The sequence below is a fragment of the Falco punctatus genome (assembly GCF_963210335.1).
Source record: "Falco punctatus genome assembly, chromosome: 7".
Taxonomy (NCBI): Eukaryota; Metazoa; Chordata; class Aves; order Falconiformes; family Falconidae; genus Falco; species Falco punctatus.
In genome coordinates, this window is record NC_137587.1 from 68,569,919 (window position 1) to 68,581,574 (window position 11,656).

Sequence of the window (11,656 nt, forward strand, 5' to 3'; positions counted from 1 at the left end):
GCTCAGGGCTTTGTTCAGCTGAGACTTGAATATCTGAAAGGGCTCCAGGATTTCTCTCCAATTCCAGTGCTTGGCCTCCCTCATGATAAAATAAAAAAAGTTTTTTCCTATCATGTGCTCGGAATGGCTCATGTTGCCCGTTACCTCTCAGTGTGCTCCTCTAAGATAAGCCTGACTGTCTTCTCTGCACCATCCCACCTGGGACCTGCAGACAGCAGTGAGACCTCCGCTTTGCCTCTGCCTCTCCAGGCCAGACAAATGCCGCTCCCTCCACATCTCCCTGTACATCGTGTACTCCAGCCCCAAATGTCTTGGCTTATTGGGACCCCCAAGCCCCCTCCTGCAAAGCTGCTCTCCATCTGGTCACCCTTGCTTTGCGCTGGCAGGTGGGCTCATCCCAGCCCAGGGGTAGGACGTGGCATTTGCTTTCACAAGATCCATGTCCTTTCCGCAGCCTGCCCCCATCTCTCTGAACAGCAGATCTGTCCTCCCCAGCACTAGCTGTGCCTCCCAGTTTGGTGCCAACACTCTGTCCCCTCACCCACGTGGCTAATAAGGACAATATTGATCCTGAGGGACGGCACTGCTTGCTGGCTGCCAGTTGGACTTTGTATCCTGAACGCAGCATTTGACCCTGGTGGTCTGGCCAGTTTTCCTGCTAGTCCACTTATCCCGTTTGTATCTCACCAGTTTGGCTATGAGGATGCTACGGGAAGCCATGCCAAAGGCCTTGCTGAAGTCAAGGTACACAACCTCCCCTGCTTTCCCTTCGTCCACAGAGCCAGCCCTTCATCACAGAGGGCGCCCAGGAATGATCTGTGCCCGCACAACCTCTGCTGGCTGTTCCCAGTTGCCACCATTTAAGCCTCTCTGAAATGCTTTCTAGCAGGATTTGCTCCACCACCTTCCTGGGGTGATGCTGGTGAGGGCAACAGTTCTGCACCACTCTGGATCTTCCTCCTTGCCCAGACCAAAGCTGGGTGTCACGTTTGCTTTTTCTCAGCCATCAGCATTGCCATGACCTCTCGGAGATGACCCAGGGTGGCCTCACAGTGATGCTGGCTGCTCCCTTGGGTGCTGCCTACCTGACACCACAGGCATCTGTTTGTCCAGGTGGCTGAAGTGGACCTGAAAAGTGCAGTTGTGACCAAAATGTGCCATGAGCTGTTGGCTGCCTCAGCCTCACCTTGGCAAACTGAAAAAAGCTCTTTCTTAGGGGAAAAGTCCTGGCTATTTTGGGATCTGGATGGCTGCAAGGGGCTGGGGACAAGGTGTGTGCCTAGCCCGTGCCTGGCTGGAGGTTCCTCTTGCCTTCATCTTAACTGTTCTGTGTACATCAGTTTAATTTCCACTGTGAAGTGTATGGCTGGTGTCCTTTGGGTTCATTTCAGTATGTTAGGGACAAGTGTGGACAGGACAGCAAGGAGCTGATGTAAATGGGCTGGCGTGTCCACATGCAAGGAGGTATGGGTTTAATTAAATCGATGGAGGTTTGGGTGCAAACAAGACTTTCTGCACCGCGTGGATGAGAGAAGGGCGTATGACAGGGTAGCTCTGCCTTGCTTACAAAATCATTTATTTTCATGTAACAAAGTGAACTCTGTGGTTTTCTTGGAAACTTAAAACATTTTTTCCTTTTCTTTTCTTTTTCTTTTCTTTTTTTTTTTTTTTTTTAAGCTGAAAATTCTTTCCTTTGATCTCCTTTCTGACTCTTAATGAAGTTGTGGGATCTGACTTCCCGCATCGCGCCTGTTGTTTTCGCTTTGCTTTGCTGCCTGACCGTGGCGGAGTGGGGTGAGCTCGCCTCTCCCGAGTATTTCACACCTCCTAACACCAGCCCAGCTTCAAAGCACGCTACAAACACGAAAGGCCCATGTCTGCCTGCGTGAAGCCCAGGCTTTCACTGAAGTCCGTAAAAGCTGAGCATGCACATCCAAAGGTATAATTTGACACTAACAAATTAATTCTCACCATTTTCCCATGTAGGAATGAAGCTGCTGTTGCCACAGTGCAGGCGGATTAACTGGGGAGGGGGTGGGTGGGGGAACAGGTGCCTGCGCTGGAGAAAGGACGTTTTCCAGTCCTTCATGTATTGGAGGCAGTGATGGGATGATGGGTCCCTGAGAACCTCACCCTGGCAGTCTGACTGCCCAGAGCCACTTCTCTTGTGTTGCAAGTAAATGGATTGGTAGCCTAGGAAGGGAGCGGTGAGCAGGATGCATTGCCCAGCGCCGGCATGCAGAGCTGCAGGGGTGCTGGTCCCGCTCGGCTCGTTGCCAGTCAAAGCGCCCCAGGGAGGGTCTTGAAGTCCCTGAGGGCCGCTTGCCCCTGTCCTTGGCATGCCTTGATGGGGGGTTCCTCATCCCAAACCTGTCCCAAACTGCCGCTGGTGAGCTCCAAACGATTGTACCAGCTGGGAGGACACGGGCAGGCAGTGCGGCAGAAGTTCTCACCCCTAAAGCAAAGCCCTTTTGGGAGAGGGTGGGAGCACCTTCTTGGGAAGCCTTTGCTGCTCCTGCTCGTGCTACCCCAGCTCTGGAAGAAAGAGCAGCCTTCAGCTGCTAAGGCAGTTAATGTCACCTTTCACAAGTACTATGCTTGCAAAGGAACCTGCCAAGTATAGCACATTTTAATTTGCTCTTTTCCCATGCATTCCTGGATTTACGGCTAAGTTCAGTCTGGTTACTGCTTGCTGTATAGATGTAAAGCTCTCTCCAGAGGGTCACTCCACGCCATCACCTTTGTGGGCTCCCTCAAGGAAAGTGATGTGCTATTCCCTGAAAAGCATCCACCTAAAGAGGGGGGGGGTTGTATTTGATTTTGCAGAAATCCAAGCTTTGAAAGCTGGCAAGGAGATTTGTCTATCCAGTGATTACATCAAACAGGCTTCTGTCTGAACACAGATATGTTACTCCATTCTCTGCGTGCCTTTAAATGCTTAGTTGTTTTTTAGGTAGTCTGGATTTGGGAACAGATTAATTGTGTAAAAATGAAGGGGGGGGGAGGGGAAGAGGGAGAGGGGGGAAAAAAGAGCAAGTTGGAGAAAACGCATTTTCAGTGATGCCTGCACCAGGTTGAAAAGTACATTTGCAGTTGCTTGCCATCTGTAGCAACTTGTCCAAAGGAAACATTACCAGTCAGTCCAGGTTTGGCTGCATAATTGCCATAAACCATTGCAAGGGCATCCAGAATAGCACAGCCCTGGAACTACTTCTAGGATTAGGTCCTACTCCCTTGAAAAATAAACCTTGGCAAGAGCTCAGTTCTCCCTAATAAAAATTCCGTTTTCACAGCTCTAATCAAGTTTTCCAGAGCTGTGGTCCAAATTAGAAACTGCATGCAGAATATCTGACCCAGGAGAACATAGATGGAGTTTTTCATTTAAAGCAGTGCCAGGCTGGAAATTTCCAAAGTTCTCAGTGGTTCACCTATGGCAAAACTAATAATGTGTCCTAATAAACCTGTCCCTTCCACAGCAAAGCACTGCCAGACCCCAACTCCCGGTCCCTGCGCACAGGTGGAAGAGTCTCCTTCGGAGGATTCTTCCAGAAATGGCATGTCTCTTTACAGACTTGCAGATATTTCTGGATTGATTTCATGGCCAACAACTTTATTTTTTTTTTTCTAAACTGGGGAGGGTGCTGGGGAAAAAGGGCGATGGAGCTGAAGCCACCTTGCAGAGTGGGCATCCAGAGTGGTGGTGGGCTCCACGCTGAGCCCTGCCTGCAGAGATGGCACCCCATGCCTGCAAACTTCTTTGAGGTCCTCCAGAATTGTTCCACAAGTGGTCTTTGCAGAAAATGCTGTGGTTCCCCTAGGATCCCTCCTTGTTCGTTATTCACCTGCCCTGCTCGCCGGCAGCCGGAGGCATCAGGACATTGTTGGGGTGTGATCAGTGACCGCCATGCAGGCTTGGTCCCACTTTCCAACCCTGTCCCCCCTAACTGTACAGTGTATTCCTGCATTTACAGGAGGGACACTTCGGAAATACGGGGCTGTCCCCAGGAGGGTTTTGAGGAGTGATGGCTGGGTTGGTTTGCACAAGTCACCTGGAGTTCAGCGCTAAGTGTTAGGAGAGCTGCTTGTCAAGTGAACAGCAAAAGCAGCTTTATGTTTAATCACTTAAATAATTTTCTACCATTGTTTTTCCAGCCTTAGATCCAACTGTCTATCAGTAGCTTTCAGTGCAAATGTATTTTTCTTTTCATGTGATTGAATGCTCATCTTGCAATATTTGGAAAACAATGGACCTATTAGTGTCTTGAAGAGAGATGATCCAGTTACATGTAACCACAGGATAAATCTCTGCCTGTTCTGTTACACAGTGCACAGGATTCAAGCAATATATGCTTATTTTTAAAATGCAAACGCAGCCGTGAACCATGCAGCATGGATCACAGACAAACTTGGCCATCAGTAAATGACAGCAGAGTCTGTAGGAGAAAGGAGGAAACGGCAGTCACAGGTCATCTTTGTATCTCAGGCTGGCCAGGCTAAAAGATGTACAGAAACAGAAAAACCCTGGGCAAGATCGTTGCTTAAATGCTCACGTGGGCTCCTAATTGTGGAAACATGTTGAATTATGTGATACAATGCGGTTATATAACACCTTTTATGAAACTCTTGGCATGAAAACAATGCATAAAAATAACAGATGTGGCAAATCATAACCATGTTCTGAAATCTTTCTGTAGTTCAGTTTAGTGAAAACAATGGACTTGATTTACATTGGGTTTCTTTTTTACCACCCCCCAAAAAAAATGTCCACAGGCAAAGTAATATTTGAAGAACAGTAAAAGGCTAAAAGCACAAACAGGGTTTCTCCTAAAGAGATCTGCAAGCGGCTGTTAACTCCAGGGCAGTGCAGCGAAGGGTGCGGGAGGGGATGGAGGGTCAAGCCCTGCTTGTGCAACTCCTGCCGCCTTCAGCAAGACTTTTCCTGCAAGCCAGGCGAGCAAAACATGGTCCTGAGATGTGTCCCAAGGGAATGACGGTAAACCAGCATCCCAGTTAACAACAGAGCATGCAATTGTCTTTCTAGGACCATCACTTCAGCAAAAGGGATGCCCGAGATGAACTGTAAATTCACAAGGACCCCTGCAAGGGAATAACTAGCTGGGTCCCTGGCTGTACCCTCCAGCCTTTCACCATTTCTAGAGTTTTCCAGGATATCAGCACAGAGATGGGTTTTCAGCGCTCCACAAGAGGTGTCTGAGGCATCGGGAATGTGGCTTTTCCCATGCTTTCATGAAGCTGCGCTGCTGATAAGAGCCCTTGTTGCTCAGAGCCTGTAATCAGAGCAGAGTCTGCGCACCGGCAAATGCTCTGTAACTCCATTAACTGATAAAGAGGAACAGGCACCAATTAAACACCAACAATTTACTCCTGTTTGTTGTGGGACACGGTGTCCTGAATACAGGCAATCCGCAGCTCGGAGTGCCTAAAATCAGCCCCAGAGCTTTAAACCGTGCAGCAATGCCGTGCTGCCGCTGTGCATGGGGGAAGAAACTGGGTATTGCTGGGCCTTGTGTGTTTTGTTGCTTGTGGTTGGTTTTGTGTGTTGTTTTATTTTTTTTAAACCCTTTCTGGCTATTAGCCTTTTATACAGTTGATTTCCACGTTGGCTCAAGCCCTGGCCGTGGTTGGCATAGGGAACCATCCTTGGTACGGTAGCTCCGTAATAACCATGCTTCCCAGAACTGAATTTGGCCTCAAATCTGCTCCATAATGTCCCATTAATTCATTATTCATTGTTCAAGAGAGCCCAAATGTGAGCACAGGGCTGACTGCTCAGCCATTTCTGAGCAATTTGGCTAAGAGATGCCAATTATTTCTTGGTAGTATTTTAAAGAAATTTTGGTTCCCGGATAGAAGAAAACAGCAGGACATCTTCAATGAAAAAGGGAAAAGTAGTATTAATATCCTATTTATATTAGTTGAGAAAAGAAAGATCTTTCAGTTAAAGGCTTCCAACTTAAAAAAAAAAAAAAAAGGGAAATTTCAGCTGAAAGAGGGAACTTACTGTTTTGAAAGAGTTTGCTGGGTGGAGACGTCAAACTGAAAGGATCTTGTGCAACTCTGCTTTTTAGGTCTAATACTAAATTCACCCATTTATTCCTTTGCTTTACCACGGGAAAATTGCCGAGAAACGTTAAGGAAAAGACTGATTTTTGGACAAGCTGAAGCATGTAGCATCTTCCAGGATCAAACCTGGACATTTCTGTCTAATTTTTCTCCAGAGAGCTGATATTTCTGTAGCTTTTCCCATCCTCCAGGTCCTCTGCAAGTGTTAAGTATTTTTGCATCCAGCAAATGGAACAATAACGGAGGGCTTAGTTTTCCCATCTGTCAACTAGTCCTGAACAACTTGTATGTCTTTCTCTTTGGACAGAAATCTTAGCTAAATTAAAAGCTTTAGTGTTCGTTTTCGTGTAACACAGGTTCTGAAAGAAATTCTGTCATCACATTTCTGGTTGATTTATTGTTGTTATTTTTTTTTTAACATACTACAAATCATGGAAGACTTGTTTTTGTAACTTGGGAGATGGTGGCTCTATCTTTGGCCCACGCTGCCCCAAAGTAATGCACGTCACAACAACGAAGCCAGAATTTTGGGGGAGCTGATGCTGTATGTTAAGGGCGGTTAGCAGTGTTGGTAAGGGAAAACTGCAACCCAGGGGCTTTGGAGAGATTGCTCTGCTGGTGCAAAGCTTGAGGGCCACGAGTGTGTGGCGATGCTGAGGACGGCTGAGCACAGGCTGGCCTTTGTTGTTTCCCAGCCTGCCAGACAGCGTATGGTATAATGCTGTTTGTCTTGGGCTTGACCCTCCGAGGCTGTAGTTCAGCAAATAGTGCTACTGACTTCGGCTGGTCTCTGTGTGTGGGGGTGCTGACACGTCATTTAAAAACCTGTTGGTGGGCTTTTGCACTTGCAGGACTTGGTGTTGACTCTGCGCAGGCGATGGCAGCTCTAGGCCATGTAGTGCTGCTCTCTACCCCGCCTCAGCCCTGGGTCCAGAGCAGTTTATAACATAAAAGGTGCTTCTGGGTGCAGGTTTCCCCCTTTTCTGCCGTGCATGTAAGCTTTGTGCCTGCTTCCCAGTAAATGTTGCCTGTCCTCCCCCTTGCTGCTGGTGTGACCCAGCTGGCAGGCTCAGATAAGGGCTGAATGGGGAGATAAGAAGCTCTTTTCCTTCTCCTCCCACATCTGAAGCACCAGAAAACGGTGAGGCTCTGCTTTTGAAATCCCACAAGCTCTGTTAAATACGTGGGAAAGTGGCTCCCACATGAAATGGGTCACACCCCCCTCCCTGGTCCTTGGAAGACAGATTCATAAAATATAAATCTTTGGTGAGAGAAGTGAAACGAGAAAAAGAACAACAATTAGAACCAGGTTGCCCTTCTCCTCAGCACCCCACCACATCTCTTAAGAGGCCACCCTTGAAGCTCCAGGATAGTTTTACCTTGAGCAAATCCATATAATGTGATGTGGCAAAGACACACCCTGAAAGACACAGGTAGGAATTTGGCTCTGGCGCTATTTCTACTGGAAAACAAAAGGGTTTCTGTGATAGTCCAGAACAAGTGCCAGTTAAAGGGTTATGAACTCTTTTCATACCATGTTAATTGCAGACTATGACTACCAAGGTTCACACAAGCCATCAGTCGCTTTTTCCACCCTTCTTAATTAGGCAGACGGAGTGCTACGTGGTGATGTAGTCCAGCAAATTGAGAAAACAGGGCAAATAAATAGCTTTTTCTTGTGGTCTGTTGGCTTCTTCCTCAGCAATGCATTTTTAGAGTGACATCCATGGATGCAGCAACGCGTCTGTAACGGGACCTTAAATAACAGAGCACAAGGCAACTGTGGCAGGGCTCTGCCAGGGTTCCTCTGGGCTCCACGGCCGGTGCGATTTCTGCTGCAACATGTGCTGCCTTAGAAAGGAGGTGTGATAGCTTCATCACACCAGTGATAATGAAGTAGAAAAGGACACAAAGAGGCAGCTATTGACTGGCTCGGGTCTTCCCTGCTCTGAGCCTCGGCGTCAGAAACTGCCACTGCTGCGATTCCAGCGTCTGTATCCATAGCATGAGCTTTAGAGCAGATCAGGTTCAAGTATTTTTGCTGGGTTGTGCTGTCTACTCGCTAGCTCGTGCTGCCAGTGGAGCTGCAGCGGGGATAAATTATGATGTCAAAACAGAGAGATGTTGTCATACAACCATCTCCCCTTCTGGGGTCAAGGTTCTGCTTTATAGCTTGGAAACCCATTAGTCCATTTGAAAGCATATGGCCAAGAACGGACCAAAAAAAAAAAAAAAGAAGTCTTGTGTGTTTGGGTCAGAGCTACAGACAAAAGGCTCTTTGTGCTAAGAGCTGACAATGACAAATAAAGAGGAACCTGTTGATCTAGGAGAGAAATGGAGGATTATGAAAAGATCACATGGTAAGAAAAAGACCTTGGCTGTTTGTCTGGATGTCAGTCTCGCCTGTCATTAAAATGCTTTCTGCAGCTATGGCATATTTGTTAATAGAAATACTTCTCCCCTGCTCAGACGGTTGTTTTTTTTCCAGCCAACAAAAAGCTACCTGTGCCTAAATGTGCCACCCTCATGAGACCACATCAGAGAGGTGATATGCTTTTAACTGGATCCTCGCCATGTGTTAGGCGTTATGCAGAATAATTAATGTTTGCAAATCTCTCTGATAGCGCTGGGAGCACTAGAAACAGTCAGTGCTAAAAAATAGTGTCTCTCCAACCACGATACATAAATACAGGACCCAAAGAATACCCAATGACAAAACCCCTATAATTCAACAAAATTATTGGAAGCAAACCAAAAGCTATGTCTAATGCTAATAATAAGCATATTTCCCAAAGGTAACATTTGATTTCTATCCAAAACCAAACATATTTGAAGCTCTGCCTGAACGTCATTGTATAGCAGATTAACTGGGACAGTTTAATCTGTGAATAACTTTGTAAAGCCTTCAGCCAACTCTGAAGAAACAGCAACAGTCTTGACAAGACTGGGCTACAAAACACTTTGCAGATAATGTGTTTTTTTTCACAGTAAGTCTGGAGAAAACAGAGAACGGCTTTGGTTTTGTGGTATGCGCATCTGGCAAGTACATATTTCTGATTGGTGCACAGAGAACACGCTGAACAGAAATATTTATATTGAACATTGGGCTGCCTAAAATGACCTCCAGAGCCTATGAAGTGCACCATAGATATTTTAAAAAATCTATTATAGCCCATTATGTTCTGGAATGTATCAGAGTCTGTCATTGTAGAGAGTGCCAGCAACTCTGCATTTGCTGTAGTGAAGGAGACCCATGGAAACATAAATAAAGGGTGGGGGTGTGCATGTGGGGGGAAATAATAACAGAATGCTTCTTCTCTGGTTTTATTTATCTTTACAGCTGAAGAGACTGGGATGGGGAAGGTGACTAGAAAAAGAAACGCGGAGGGGAAAGGTCCCTTGCTGTTCTTTAAGCACTGGTTTGAAATCAATGCAGATCAAGCACTTGGAAGGAATGTCTCATTTACTGGTTTTCAGTAAATTGCTGGGCTGTGCTTCCTAGAGATAATGCGATAGTCATGCCCATGCCAGTAGGAACATACTTTAACAAAAAGAAAAAAAAAAAAAAGTGTGCAATTCTTTGCAAGCAGCATGCGGGTAGTTTAGTCTGGGATGCCCTGAATTCTATACATTGACCGAGAAATATCTAGGGCTGCTGCATATCTCTCTTGGTTGTACAGTGCATTTCTCAGTTCTCCATAGCTTATTTCAAAGACAACACAAACTGTATTTAAACCCAGTATCCTCATGCAGAGGGAAATGCTGTCTCCTGCTCACTGCAGCCTGGTACAGCCTCTCTGGCAAAGCTGAGGTATTTTCTAACCACTGCTCTTCCTTCTTCCTCTGCCGTCTTGATTCTTCGCCCCTGGTAGTTGGTGATGCACGCTCAGTAACTTCAGTGCTGCTGGATTAGATTTAAGGTCCAATTATCCTCATTAAAACTATAAACTAATAATTCATAGTTCAAAGTAGGTTTGCTATGGACAGCACCACTAGGGATTTAGTGCATGATACTGGAATTGGTACTTAGGTTTTCTTTTAATAATATTTTTTAACTGGAGGCAGATCTATTTATATATGCTTTGGGAGAATAATTTTATGGGTAAATAGAGTCTTTATTAATATTTTCTTTGTTAATTCATTGATGTTAGTAAAGAGCTTTGAAGATGAAAGCACTGTATGCAATAAATATTAACATTATTCCAACTTATTTTAATGTTGCCAGCATTCCAGCTCCATCATCTTTCATCCAAGAATCTCAAAGTGCTTTCCAAATGTTAATTAATTTCCTCTCAACAGTCCAGGGAAATACCTATTATTATCATCCCCGTTTCACAAAGGAGACATTCTGAGTGCATTTTACCCCATGACTTGGTCAAAGTCAGGTAATGTGCCAGGAGTCTATTTGGGACTGATCCAAAAATTCATGACTCCCATTCTCCCGTCCTTGCTGCTAGACAGCATTCCCGTCTTGGGAGTGGGCTGTGACACTCGCCTGCGTGGCGCTGGCCTGCAGTCACCAGCTGCTTTTATTGGTTGCTTTTAAAAAAATAGACAATGATAGCATGCCACACCCAGGACAGGTGAGGAAACAAAACTCTTCAAAACCAGAATTATGGAGGTTATTAATGACACTGAGTGGGCTAGAGTGCGTTTTCAGTATCTTTTAACTGGCTGCTGTTGGAGAGTCCTATTGTAGACTCAGAATCTCATAATCCATACCCCGATAACTATCAAAATAGAAACATTTTCTCCAGTGCAGCAGAGGTGAGGGTATCTTGTGGTGGAGAGTGCAAGTGAGCACAAAAGATCTGAGCTGAGCAGCACATGCTGCAGCTGAAACGTCTTCTAAAGCACTCTCCCCAAACCAGAGGTGAAGTTAACGATGAGATGAGACCATGCAGAGACAGCATGACTCCAGCAATCCATGAGAACAATGCAAAGTTCAAAAATAGCAGTATTGACTGGCGGAAAAACAACATACATATAATTTTCAGGTAATTACTACAGTATAATTAGCTCTGTTTTCACATGAGCCATCTGAAATTAACTCTACTTGCTACTGGAACTCAGCTTTATTTACAGTGTTCCCATGACTAAAGCGATTCTTTAGAAATAGTGATTAAGAAATAAAGATGCGAGTATTTCATACCAGATACTGCCTCTGTGCCAGTGGCATAGCCTAGCCACTGGCATTTTATTCAGCATTTTACTCACCTCTACTCTGAACCACTTTAGGCAAGATGAGAGCTAAAGAACTGGAGGAGACAAGTATAATCTGCTCCTATACTGCCTACGTTACTTCCATGTGTAATAATCTACTCCTACAACATCTACGTTACTTCCACATCTGGTCCATAATGGAAATTGTAGGACAGGGAGGAGGAAAGAGGCTTAGATTGTAGCAGGCCTCTGTCTTTTTCTGTGTCACTGTATGTGGCTGATGCTACATGCAAAATTGTTATAAATTAGGATTGTATAAAAATGTCAGCATTTGACACATGCTTTGTGAGTGGAGGAAGCAGGGGAGTAACATGTAGCATCGTAACAAGGACTTAATCAAAGTTCTGGA